The 14,477-nt window shown below is 34.9% G+C and overlaps 1 pseudogene; it reads right to left on the reverse strand.

Annotated features, from left to right (window-relative positions):
* Positions 1–1,166: 1,166 nt before the first annotated feature.
* The window catches only part of LOC140524983 (riboflavin kinase-like), a 44,871-nt pseudogene continuing 31,560 nt past the window's right edge, over positions 1,167–14,477 (reverse strand).

A 14,477-nucleotide genomic window follows, 5' to 3' on the forward strand; every position in this document is an offset into this window, starting at 1 on the left:
GAGAAAATTTAAGACATAGAAGTGATTGTTGAAAACTAAAAACAAAAAAATTCATTTAAAAAGTTGTTTAAAAATAAAGTTATATAACTTTAGAAATAAATTCTCTAGTCTAATGGGCCCTTAAATGCTTTCCCTCTGGGAAACATTAGCTGAATTTTGGCTTTGTCTATTCAACTGACTCATTCTGACTATTCCCCCATCCGCTTTAATGTATTATTTTAAAAACTGGGGTTGTTGAAATGTTTAAAGTTTTATTTTTTGAAGTGAATCCAATAATCTTTGCATATTTATTACTGTTCAGAGCTAATGATAGTGGGAGAAAGAACTATATATGCTATGCATAAAGATAATAAATTGGAAAGAATATTATGAATGGAAAGAAATCAAAGTTGAAAGAGTAAAAGAAGATTCAAATAATTTTGAATACAAATAATACCATCTATAATAAAAGGACAGAAAACACATGGAAAATTAAGAGTTATAGATCTGAATTATTTTTAAAAATTCAAAAACCCTGATATTTCAGGGCATGAAAATAAATATAAAATGGAAAACAGTGCATATAACATGACAATAATGAGAAACTTCTTTTTAATAAATAATCCCAAGTAAAACAAAGTTTCACAAAATTTCATCTTTAATAAAATATATTACACTACACATATCAAGCCATTTCTACCTGCATTTCTTTCTTTCAGGGCATTAGACAGTCAAAGCTTCACACAATGCACATTTTACTTCTCTAAGACATCTACGTCTAATAGTTAGTTGGAAGTCAGAAGTGTTATAGAGAATCTGTAACTACTGGAATGATCTCTGTTCTCATCTGCAGCAAATCATTTAGAGCTAAGTCAGTCAGTTCATATATTTCCATCATAAAATACTTATGCTCTCTGCTAATACTGCAGTGTATTTCACAAAGCTTCTGTGTATTTCAACATATTTTTAAAAACCTTGATTTTAAATGACCCTTTTTGGTACTGCTGCTTGATGGGTTTCATGTAACAGTTAATTTAAACATAAAATGGTAACTACACTGTATTGCATAGACTAATTCACAGCTATTAGAAAAATTTTCTTAAGCTAATTAAGTACAAAGTTGCAGCAGTGATAAAGAGTACTGGAATACAAGAAAAAAATGAACACCTAAATAAAATGACTTTTGATCAGTGGCCACTCTTTATTTTGCTTTCAGGCATATAGAAGAAATTATCTTCTTCTAGTTTCAAATGTTCTGGTAAATCCAGTTGTCTCTTACCTTCTTCAACATCATCCTGAATACCTGAAATAAGGTCATCAATTGAACTAAAGCTTTTCTTTGGTCTGATGTAGCTAATAATGACTATGCTAAGGATTTCTACATAGAAGTCCTCTGAATTTATGTATAATGTAGGAGTATTATCAGTGCACAGATTAAATATTTGAAAGTCACCTACTTGAACTTCCAGGAGCCAAGATGGCAGAGTAAACTGTAAGGGCTCTCACCCTCCCCTTCTTGATCTTAAAAAACCCAGAGAATATTGCTGCACGAGAAATCGTAGAATAGTGGGATCAGCCAAGGGGTAAACAGTCTCTTAGCTCCTAAGGCTAGAGAGGTAGTCAAGGAGAGTAACTCTTGCTGTTGTTGAAGAGTACCAGTGCAAGACCAGAGCTGTCCCAGATAGCCCCACCTCAGTGAACCAGGAGGAGATCCTGAGACCCAGGGATGTGAAGCCCAAAAACACCAACACTAGGACCCCAGGCTGCCTTAGCCCAGACAGGGAAATTGGGAAGACACCAGTGCAGAAGGGGGTTCATGAGCCACTGAGCCTGCCTGTGCTTCAGTTCAGGGGAAGAGACCTCCTGAGGTCAGACAACCCTTACCCCACATCCCACACACTGAGCTCCAAGGTAACCCTGGGGATGCTCAGAAAGACTTCACTTGGCTTATGCCTTGGCACACACCAGCCATTTCAGCATCAGGTAAGCTACAGAGTTCTAGTTTCTAGCTAGAAGAACCAGAGGCCACAACACACAAAACCCCAAGTCCTCAGCACAAGAAATTGAGGACAGGGCCTCCTGTGCACAGAAGCAGAGATCCACTTTAAAAGTCAAGAAAAAGGTAATCATCATGGGAAAGAAGCAAACTAGAAAAGCAAAGGGCATAGAATCTTACCATGGGGACAAAGACCAAAATAAGAACTCAGAAGAGGAAGACACTGAGACTGTACTCACATCTGAAACCTCAAAAGGGAATGTGAACTGATCCCAAGCCTCAAGAACATTCTTGGAAGAGCTCAAGAAGGATTTTAAAATCCAAATTAGAGAGGTAGAAGAAAAGTTGGCAAATGATTTTTAAAATATGAAAAAGCAATTCACTGAAGAGAATGGATCCTTCAAAAGGAAAATTGAGCAAATGGCTAAAGAGATACAAAATGTAACTATAGAAAATAACTCATTAAAAGAAACAATTGGACAAATGGAAAAGCAGGTGTAAAAGCGAACTGAAGAAAACAATTTATTAAGAATTAGAATTGGGCAAGCAGAAGCTAATGACTCTATGAGAAATCAAGTGTCAGTCAAACAATGGATGGACCCAAAATGGCAGAGTAGAGGACAGAACTACTCTAGTTCTAAAATTAAAGACCACAAAATACTTGTAAAAAATAACTCTAAACAAATTCTAAAACAGCAGAAGCCACAAAATGACAGAGTGAAAGAGATTTTAAGCCCAAGAAAGCCTGGACGGCTGACAGGAAAGGTCTATTGCACCAGACTTGGAGCAGAACACAATACAGCCATGGCTGCATCACACCGCCAGGACTGGAGCAGACTTTAGGGCACAAAATCCAGGGTAGCAGCTGCATTTCCCAGATTTCTCAACCCACAAATGCCAAAGAAAGCTTCAAAGGTCAGTAAGAAAGTTCTTTCACCTGGTAAAAGAGGGAGCAGAGTCCAGCCTTAACCCCAACCTCAGGGTGATGGCAGTCACTGTAGCAACAGCATCCACTTTTGGAGACCTCTGCCTAAAGACCCTGGGGGAATTGAGCAGCCCATCTAGACCTCAGACCTGAGTGATGGCCCTGGGATGAGGAGGAGCACTGGTGAGGTGGAACTTGAGGAAGCTCTGGAGAGAGAATCCTACTCACAGACCAGAGCACAGACCAGGACAGGAGTAAACTCCTCTCCCTTGATTGTGCCACCTTGGAGGAACTGAGTACATACAGGTTCCTAAAGTATGCCCTCCATTTGACAAAGGACTCAAAAGTCAAGCTGGGAAAATGCCAAAGAAAGAGAAAAAAATAAGACTATAGAAGGTTACTTTCTTGGTGAACAGGTATTTTCCTCCATCCTTTCAGATGAGGAGGAAGAAAGCATACCATCAGAGGAAGACATCAAAGTCAAGGCTTCTATATCCAAAACCTCCAAAGTAAATATGCAACGCTCTCAGACCATGGAAGAGCTCAAAAAGGATTTTGAAAATCATGTAAGAGAGGTGGAGGAAAAATTGGGAAGAGAAATAAAAGTGATGCAAGAAAATCATGAAAAGTGAGTCAATAGCTTGCTTAAGGAGACCCAAAAGATGCTGAAGAAAGTAACACCTTTAAATATAGACTAACACAAATGCCAAAAGAGGTCCAAAATGACAATGAGGAGAAGAATGCTTTAAAAAGCAGAATGGACCAAATGGCAAAGGAGGTCCAAAAGCACACTGAAGAAAATAGTTCTTTCAAAATTAGGATGGAATAGGTGGAAGCTAAGGACTTTATGAGAAACCAAGCAGTTACAAAACAAAACAAAAAGAATGAAAAAAAATGGAAGACAGTGTGAAATATCTCATTGGAAAAACAAGTGACCTGGAAAATAGATCCAGCAGAGATAATTTCAAAATTATGGGACTATCTGACAACCATGATCAAAAAAATTAGCTAGACATCATCTTCTAAGAAATTATCAAGGAAAATTGCCTTGATATTCTAGAACCAGAGGGAAAAATAGAAATTGAAAGAATTCACCAATAACTTCCTGAAAAAGATCCCCCCAAAAAAAAACTCCTAGGAATATTTTAGACAAATTCCAGAGTTTCCAGGTCAAGGAGAAAATATTTACAATGAAACAATTAGAGTGTTGTGGAAATACAATCATGATAACACAGGATTTAGCAGGTTCTACACTAAGGAATCAAAGGGCTTGGAATAGGATATAATAGGAGATAGAATTAAAACCAAGAATTACTATCCAGCAAAACTGAGTATAATGCTTCAGAGAAAAAAAAATGGAAATTCCATGAAATAGAGGATTTCAAAGCATTCTTGTTGAAAAGACCAGAGTTGAATAGAAAAATCTGACTTTCAAATACAAAAATCAAGAGAAACATGAAAAGATAAACAGTAAATAGAAGCCTTAAGGAACTCATTAAAGTTGGAAAGATGTTATTTGTAACTCATGAGGCCTGTTTCAATATTAGAGTAGTCAGAGAGAATATGTATGTGTGTATGTGTATGTATATATATATATATATATGTATATATGTGTATACATATATATATACACACACATATATATGTAGGTGGGTATGGGTATGTGTGTGTGTGTGTGTGTGTATAATATATGTGTAGGTAAGTATACGTGCATGGGTGCATGTGTGTATGTATATACAGGGTGAGCTGAATATAAAGAGAGAATACCTAAAAAAACAAAATAAAATTTACTGTTGAGTGGAATGTACTAGGAGTAAGAGAAAGGGAGAGGTAGAATATAGCAAATCATCTCACATAAAAGAGGGAAGAAAGAGCTTTCACAATGGAGGGGAAGAGGGGGGAGATGAAATGAAATAATTGAGCCTTATTCTTATGAAATTTGGCTTGAGGAGGGAATAACACACACTCAATTGGATATGCAAATCTATTTTACCCTACAGGAATGTAAGGGGGAAAGGGATAGAAAAGGGAAGATAATAGAAGGGACAGCAAATTGGGGAAAGGGATTATCAGAAGCAAACACTATTGTGGGAGGACAGGTGAAGGGAGTGAATGGAATAAGTGGAGGGCAGGATAGGACAGAGGGAAATGTGGTTAGCCTTTTACAACATAATTATTATGGAAGTGCTTCGAATTGCTACACATGTATGACCTATATTGAATTACTTGTTTTCACGGTGAGGGTGGGTTGAGATTGAGGGAGATAATGGGGAAATCAAAGCTTTGAGAATGAACGTTAAAAATTGTTTTAGTATGCAGTTGGAAATTAAGCTATATAGGCAATAGAGTATAGAAATCTATTCTGCCCTACAGAAAAATAGAGGGAAATGGGTATAGAAGAAAGGTGGGTAATAAAAGGGAGGACAGAATGGAGGAAGGGGTGGATGAGGTGCATATTGTCCTGAGTTGGGGGTGGGGAGAGATGGGGAGAAAATTTTGAATTCAAATTCTTGTGGAAGAGAATGTGACGAATTGAAAATATATATTAAAAAAAAAAGAATCAATCAAACAAATTCTAAGGAAGAAAAAAATGGAAGAAAATGTAAAATATCTCATTGGAGAAGAAACTGAACTGGAAAATAGATCCAGAAGAGAAAAATCTAAGAATTACTGGTGTCTTGGAAAGCAATGATGAAAAAAGAGCCTGGAAAGTATATTCCAAGAAATCATCAAGGAAAACTGCCCTGAGGTCCTAGAACCAGAGGGCAAAATACTCATAGAAAGAATCCACTGATCACATCCTGAAAGAGATCCCAAATTGAAAATACCAAAGAATATTGTTACTGGTTTCTATAACCATGAAGTTAAGGAAAAAATACTGCAAGCAAGCAGAAAGAACAATTCAAATATCTAGGAACTAGAGTTAGGATCACACAAGACCTTGCAGCTTCTACACTAAAAGATCAGAGAGATTGGAATATGATATTCTATAAGGCAAAAGATCTTGGATCAATTACCCAGCAAAATTGAGCATAATATTTCAGGCAAGAAGATGGATATTCAATGAAATAAGAGATTTCCAGACATTCCTGATGAAAAGATCAGAAAACAAAAGAATATTTGATCTTCAAATAAAAGACTCAAGAGAGGCATAAAAATATAAACAGGGGGGAGAAACTTATTATTCAATATGCTATTCAATATTCAAAACTGTTTACATCCCTATATGGGAGGATAATACTTGTTAATCTTGAGAACTGTGTATTTATTATGACATTTAAAAGAGATATACATAGATAAAGGGAGTAGGTATAAATTATCTGATATGATAGTAAAATTTGTGATTAAAAGGTGTGAAGGGATGGTAACTGGGGAAAAGGAGGAGGGAGAAAAAGGTAAATTACATCACAGGAAGAGGCACAGAAACATACTATAGTAGAGGCAAAGAGGGAAAGGAGATGATCATTGTTTGAGAACTACTCTCATCTGATTTGTTTCAAGGAGGGAACAACACACTCAGTTAAGTATGGAAATCTAGCTTGAAGGTTAAAGGGAAAGAAGAAGTAATGACAAAAAGGGGAATAAAAGATAGGGGGGCTGACAGAAGGAAGGGTAGACTGAGGGAGGTGATGGTCAAAAGTAAAACACTATTGTAGAGGGGAAGAGAGAAGGGAGAAATTAATCACAAATGGGGGGAAACAGGATGGAAAGAAAAACACAGACAGTAATCAACTATGAATGTGAATGGGATGAACTCTCCCATAAAAGAGAGACAGATAGCAGAATGGATTAAAAACCGTAATTCTACAATATGTTGTTTACAAGAAACACATTTGAAACAGGGGGATACACACAGGATAAAGATAAAAGGGTTGGAGCAGAATATACTCTGATTCAACTGATGTAAAAAAAATAAGGACAGCAATCCTCAGAAAAGGAAAAGCAGAAACAGATCTAATCAAAAGAGATAAGGAAGGAAACTATATCCTGATAAAAGGCACCATAGACAATGAAGTAATTTCAATATGAAACATATATGCACCAAGTGGTTAAGTATCCAAAATCTTAGAGGAGAAATTAAAGCAGTTACAGGACAAAATTGACAGCAAAACTATAATAGTGGGGACCTCAACCTCCTCCTGTCTGAACATAATAAGTCTAACCTCAAAATAAGAAAGAAGTTAAGGAGGTGACTAGAACTCTGGATAAGGTAGATATGATAGACCTCTGGAGAAAATTGAAAGGGGCTAGAAAGGAAAATATCTTTTTCTCAGTGTTACATGACAAATACACAAAACTGACCATGTACTAGGGTATAAAAACCTCACAATCCAGTGTAGAAAGGCAGAGATAGTTAATGTATCTTTTTCAGATCATAATGCAGTATAAATTATATGTAATAAAGGGCCATGGAAAGATAGACCAAAAATTAATTGGAAACTAAATAATCTAATTCTAAAGAATGAGAGAGTTAAATAACAAATTATGGAAACAATAACTTCAAGAGAACAACAATAATGAGACAACCTACCAAAATTTATGGAATGCTGCAAGAGCAGTTCTAAGAGGAAGTTTTATATCATTCAATGTATACATGAATAAAATAGAGAAAGAGGAGATCAATGAATTGGGCATCCAACTGAAAAAGCTAGAAAAAGAACAAATTGAAAATCCCCAAGTAAATGCCAAATTAGAAATATGGAAAACCGAAGGAGAGAAATTTTAAAAGTGATCAAACTAATAAATAAAAATAAGAGTTGGTTTTATGAAGAAAAATAAAATTGATAAACCTTTGGTTGATTTGATTTAAAAAAGAAAAAGAAAGAAGAAAACCAAATTACCAATATCAAAAATGAAAAAGATGAACTTACCTCCAACAAGGAAGAAATTAAAGTAATAATTAGAAATTACTTTGCCCAACTGTATACTCATAAATTTGACAATCTAAGTGAAACAGATGAATATTTAAAATATATATAAATTTCCCAGAGTAACAGAAGAGGTAGTTCAATACTTAACCCCATCTCAGAAAAAAGAAATTGAACAAGCCATCAATGAAATCCCTAAGAAAAAATCTCCACGGCCAGATGGATTTGCAAGTGAATTCTATCAAACATTTAAAGAACAGTTAATTCCAATACTATCTAGACTATTTGGGAAAATTCCTAAGGCAGAAGTCTTATCAAATTCTTTTTATGATACAAATATAGTTCTGATACCTAAACCAGGAAGAGGCAAAGCAGAGAAAGAAAATTATACACCAATTTCCTTAATGAATATAGATGCAAGAATTTTAAATAAGATATTAGCAAAAGGATTACAGCAACTTATCACAAGAATAATATATTATGATCAGGTAGGATTTATACTAGGAATGCAGGACTGGTTCAATATTAGGAAAACCATCAGCATAAGAGAGCATAACAACAAAACTAGCAGAAACCATATGATTATCTCAATAGATGCAGAAAAAGCTTTTGACAAAATACAGCACCGATTTCTATTGGAAACACGAGAGAACATAGAAATAAATGGAGTCTTCCTTAAAATAATAACTAGTATTTACATAAAGCCATCAGCAAGCATTAGGTGCAATGGGGATAAGATAGATGCACTTCCAATAAGATCGGAGAGAAACAAGGATGTCCATTATCACCATTGTTCTTCAATATAATACTAGAAATATTAGCTTTAGTAATAAGAGAAGAAAAAGAAATTGAGAGAATTAGAATAGGCAAATAGAAACTAACATCACTCCTGGCAGATGATATGATGATATACTTAAAGAACTCCTGAGAGTCAAGTAAAAAACTACTTGAAATATTAAGCAACTTTGGCGAAGGTGCAGGTTACAAAATAAATCTACATAAATCATCTGCATTTCTATATATTACTATCAAAGTCCAATAGCAAGAGATAGAAAAACAAATCCCATTTAAAGTTACAGTAGACACTATAAAATATTTGGGAGTCTACCTGCCAAAACAAACCCAGGGACTATATAAACACCATTATAAAATACTTTTCACAGAAAGTCACATTTAAGTAATTGGAAAAATAGCAGTTGTTCATGGGTAGGCTGAGCTGATATAATAAAAATGACAATTCTACCTAAATTAATTTGGTTATTCAGTGCCATACCAATCAAACTATCAGATAATTATTTCCTAGAGCAAGAAAAATTTCAAAATTCGTCTGGAAGAACAAAAGTTCCAGAATATCAAAGGAATTAAGGAAAAGAAATATTAGGGAAGGTGGCCTAGCTCTGCCAGATCTCAAATTGTACTATAAAGCAAGAATCATCAAAACTACTTGGTACTGGCTAAGAAACACAGGGGTAGATCAGTAGAATAGATTAGGTACTCAAAACACAGTAGTCAATGAATATAGCAGTCTACTGTTTGATAAATTCAAGGACCCCAGCTTCTAGGATAAGAACTCACTTTTTGACAAAAACCGCTGGAAAAATTGGATAATAGTGTGGTGGAAACTGGGCATAGACCAATGCCTAACACCATACACAAGAATATAATGTCCAAACAGGCAAACAATCTAGGTATAAAGGCTGATACTATAGACAAGTTAGAGGAGAAAGGGATAGTGTATTTCTCAGATCTGTGGAGAAAGTAGAAATTTATGACCAAACAACAGAACATTAGGGAGTGCAAAATGGATAATTTGATTCCATTAAATTGAAAAAGTTTTGCACAAATAAACCCAATGCAACCAAGATTAGGAGAGAAGCAGAAAACTGGTAAAGAATTTTTACAGCTAGTGTCTGTGATAAAGGCCTCACTTCTAAAATATATAGAGAACTGAGACAAACTTACAAAAGTACGAGTCATTCCCCAACTGATAAATGGTCAAAGGATATGAACAGACAGTTTTTAGAGGAAGAAATTAAAGCTGTCTATAGTCATATGAAAAAATAATCTAAATCACTATTGATTAGAGAGATGCAAATAAAAACACCTCTAAGGTATCATATCACACTTATCAGATTCGGTAATATCATAAAACAGGAAGATGATAAATGTTAGAAAAGATGTTGGGAGAGTTGGAACACTAAATTCATTGTTGGTGGAGCTATGAGCTGATCCAACCATTTTGGAGAGCAATTTGGAACTATGCCCAAAGGGCTGCAAATATGCATACTCTTTGACCCAGCAATATTGCTTCTGTATCCCAAAGAAATCATAAAAATGGGAAAAGGTTCCACATGTACAAAAATATTTATAGCAGCTCTTTTTGTGGTGACCAAAACCTGAGAATCAAAGGAATGCCTATCAGTTGGGGAATGAGTGAACAAGTTATGGTATATGAATGTAAGGAATATTATTGTGCTATAAGAAATGATGAACAATCAGACTTCAGAAAATCCTGGAAAGACTTAAATGAGCTGATGGTGAGTGAAATGAACAGAACCAGGAGAACATTATACACAGTAACAGTCACAGTGTGTGAGGCAAGTGCCATCTACATCCAGAGAAAGAACAATGGAGTGAAGCAGACTATTTTCTCTTTTACTATATTTTGTTTCGTTTTTTTCTCATGGTTTCTCCCATTCATTTTAATTCTTCTAAGCAACATGACTAATGTGAAAATGTGTTTAATAGGAAAATATGTGTAGAACCCATATAAGATTACATGCTGTCTCGGGGAGGGTGGAGGAAGAGAGGGGGAAGAAAATGTAAAACTTCTGGAAGTGACTGTTGAAAACTTAAAACAAATAATTAAATTTTTAAAAAGAATATTTTTGGTGGCATAATGCATGGATAATTACTGTATAATAGACAATTTTTAGCAAATTTAATTTTAATAATAAAAAGTGCACAGCAGAGAACAAAAGAAAAGTAACAAAGAAGCAAAAACAGATGGACAGCTCTCCATCTTGTACAATACTTATTACACAGACTTTCTTGAAACGGAAATTTATTGCTATATATTTTGAATACTCTCTTATGTTCTGCTGAACACATGACATACTTTTTTTTCCTTTTCTAATTTAGTTCTTAAGTTTCAATATTTAAGCTTATGTTTCTTTTTCTTGTTGTGTATTTAAGTTTCAGTAATAAAAAAGCCAAGGAAGAAAGAAAGAAAGAAAGAAAGAAAGAAAGAAAGAAAGAAAGAAAGAAAGAAAGAAAGAAAGAAAGAAAGAAAGAAAGAAAGAAAGAAAGAAAGAAAGAAAGAAAGAAAGAAAGAAAGAAAGAAAGAAAGAAAGAAGGAAGGAAGGAAGGAAGGAAGGAAGGAAGGAAGGAAGGAAGGAAGGAAGGAAGGAAGGAAGGAAGGAAGGAAGGAAGAGATCCTATGAGGAAACCTACAGGAATAGTGCAGTCAATTTCCAAAATCCCCAACTCAGGGATAAAATATGATAAGCATGAAGAAAAATAAATTTAAATATGGCAATATCTCAATTAGAATCACACAATACCTAGCAGCAGCAACACTAAAGGAAAACGGGTCTTATAACACTATCAATCAAAAAGTAAAAGAACTGAGATTGCAGCCAAAAATATCATACCCAGCAAAATTAAAGAAGCTCCTGAATAGAAAAAATGAACATTTAATGAATTGTCATATTTCTAGGATCTTGTTCAATAAAACAACAAAATCTGAATTTAATGGAAAATTTTTCATACAAGAGACAAGAGAAATTTAAGGTACATAGCAAAGACTAATTACAAGATACTCAATAAGGACAGACTATATTTACGAGGGAATATAAAATATGTCTAAGATTGTCATTATTAATTGGGCAGTTTGTAAGAAAGATTGGAGTAGAAAAGAGGATGACATGATTTTAAAAAGTAAAATCATTTAGGAACAATTAAGAGTTTTTATACAAATGAGGGACAAGAGGAAGAATCGATACAGAGGAATTAGATAAAGGAAGAGGTCAGGTAGTTCTGGTAACCTACTTTCATGGGGATAGATTTAAGATGGAACAATACATATACATCTAGAAGAATATAAAAATCTTCTAAATTCAGAAGAAATAAAATGGTATAGGGATAGGGAAGGGGGAGAGGACAAAGGAAGTATCTCTAGAAGAGAGGGTAAGGGAAGAAGTTATAGGCTAAGGTAGTGGGGAGAAGTAAAGCAGAGGCCTCAGGAAGGATAAGAAACAAAAGATATGCACAAACACAAAAACAAAGATCAGGAATAAAATTTATTAGGGAAAGTATATGTCTAAATGTGTATATGTATTTGTGTGTGTCTCTATATAGAAATATGCCCACACTTAATTGTAGCCTTCTGGTTCGAAAAAGGACCAAATAAAAAGGGCACAGCAGGAAACAAAAGAAAACTTACAAGAAAACATAGAAAAGATGGAAAGCTTTAACATTCAGGAGGCAATAATTTTTCCCCACTCAACAAAAGCAATATCTTAGCCCTTTACTTTCAGGTAGATAGAATGGAGACCCCAAAATTGTTGCAACAAAACCTCTAAACCAGGAAGTGCTATAAAAATGCAATTTCATTATTAATATCTCAAGTTAGATTTGGCCTAGTTTTCCTTAGTTATCCTTAATATCTAATGGCAATCATCACTTTTTTATCAGTAATTAATAATCAATGATCATTAGTTAATGACCATTATTTCTCTCAGTTACTGAAAGTATATAGAGATTATTACAAAATCATGAATCCTACACTCATATTCAGATATCATCTCCTTATACCAAAGAAAATCATTTAACCACATTACCAGCATCATTTTCTCACTAGCCTTCCCAAGGAGGTAGGGTTGATGACAGATCACATCAAAAGACTGTTCTCTTCTGATGCTATATTCCAAGTCTAAGGAGAAGCCACATTGCTATTAGTAGTTCAGGGTACTGAACCAAAACGGTACTTCCCAGAATCTTCTTTTACTGGAGAAAAATACACTAAACTGCAAAACAATATGAAATAGCAAATCCTTGCAAAGTTTCACCTGAAATATACCAATGTGAGTGTGTTCACTCTGAAGTCTAAGGCATCCAGACCTAGAGAATCCTCAGCACATTCATATTGACTCCTCTGCTTTGGGATCAGGAATTTCTACTTCAGTGACCTGAATTCAAGTGTTTTGAAGAAAGAATCTTTTGTTTTGAGTTGGATATTATCATTGAAGAAGCAGACTCTTCCCCAGAAGAGCACTGAGAATCTACTGGGAACCCACAGAAAGAAGCAGACAGTTCTAGTGTCTCAGAATGCAAAATTAAAGTGGGAAATTCTTACCTCTGGAACCTTCTTGGCTACTCCTTTGCTAGGATACTCTGCCAAATAACTTCCCTAAGCCTCATTGTGTTCCTCTGTGCAAAGAGGTATCTTTGTCGATAGTTTAATGGACTCTCCATCACTATTGAGTCTAGATGTGTTGATTCATATGAACAGGTAGAAGGATGAGTCCATCTAAATACTGTATATCAAGTCAACATACTTGTATCATACAACTCTAAAATGACTCTGCAAATCAGCACCATGATCCCATGCTGAGGTCTGATCCAAAGATGAATAAACTTCAGTTATTAACCCCATGGAACTTTGATTAGTAGGAAAGATATATACTAAATGACTGTGTTCAGTTTTTTTAAATCTATAACAAAATACTGCTTGGGAGAAGAAGAAATTAATATGAGTTCCATGGAGAGAAAGATTATACTTGGGTGGACTAGACAAGGCTTCATAGAAGAGGAATCATGTGATCTGGTCTTTAAAATGGAGGAAACAGTATAAACAAAGGCCCCGTGATGGAAATATTATGGACATGTTTTGAAAGAAAAAGTCTAGTTTATCCATAGAGTAATGTGAGCAGGGCATCACAACTAGACAAGGGACGTACATATAACATTCTTTCAAATAAGGTTTTTTACATTATATCTTCATATAGAAAAATGAGTTTCTATCAGCATGGCTTAAGCTCCCTCAGGAGGAGAAATAGGTCCCCGCTTAGATAATCACTAACTCTCTAGTTTCCCATGTGCCTCATTTTTGTGAGAGGACCTTATGGGGCAGTGACTCCATAACAGTCAAGATAACTAGATACTGCTAACCCAGCAAGTGCAATCATAAGACATGAGCTCCAGAAAAATTGCTACATGCCATCTCATCCAACTCCTTCATTTTACATATGAGAAAACTGAAGGTCATATGTAGGATCACCTACATTAATACATATATATATATATATATATGTATATATATATGCACAGTGACAGACAATGAAAGGAGGATGATTAGATAGGACTGTTCAATCATTTTATAACCATGACCAGATAAGTATCTACCCGATGAGAAACAGGGATCCTGCACAATGATTTTTCCTTAGTCACTACCTCCACTATCAAAGAAACAACACCATATAATTAACCAAAGAATATCAGAGTTGGGAGAAGTCTTAGAGGTCATCTATGCCCAATTGATTTGTTTTAGACAGAAGGAAACTGAAATTCAGAAAGGTCAAGTGACTTTCTCAAAGACATATAGAGAGTTAATGCCAGACTTAAGAATAAAACCCAGATCACCTAAATTTCAGTCCATATCTAGTTCTATTTCTTTTGCTAACATTTGTTTTAGAGCAGTAAATTTCAT

The sequence above is a fragment of the Notamacropus eugenii genome, chromosome 1 (assembly GCF_028372415.1).
Source record: "Notamacropus eugenii isolate mMacEug1 chromosome 1, mMacEug1.pri_v2, whole genome shotgun sequence".
In the NCBI taxonomy this organism is placed as follows: domain Eukaryota; kingdom Metazoa; phylum Chordata; class Mammalia; order Diprotodontia; family Macropodidae; genus Notamacropus; species Notamacropus eugenii.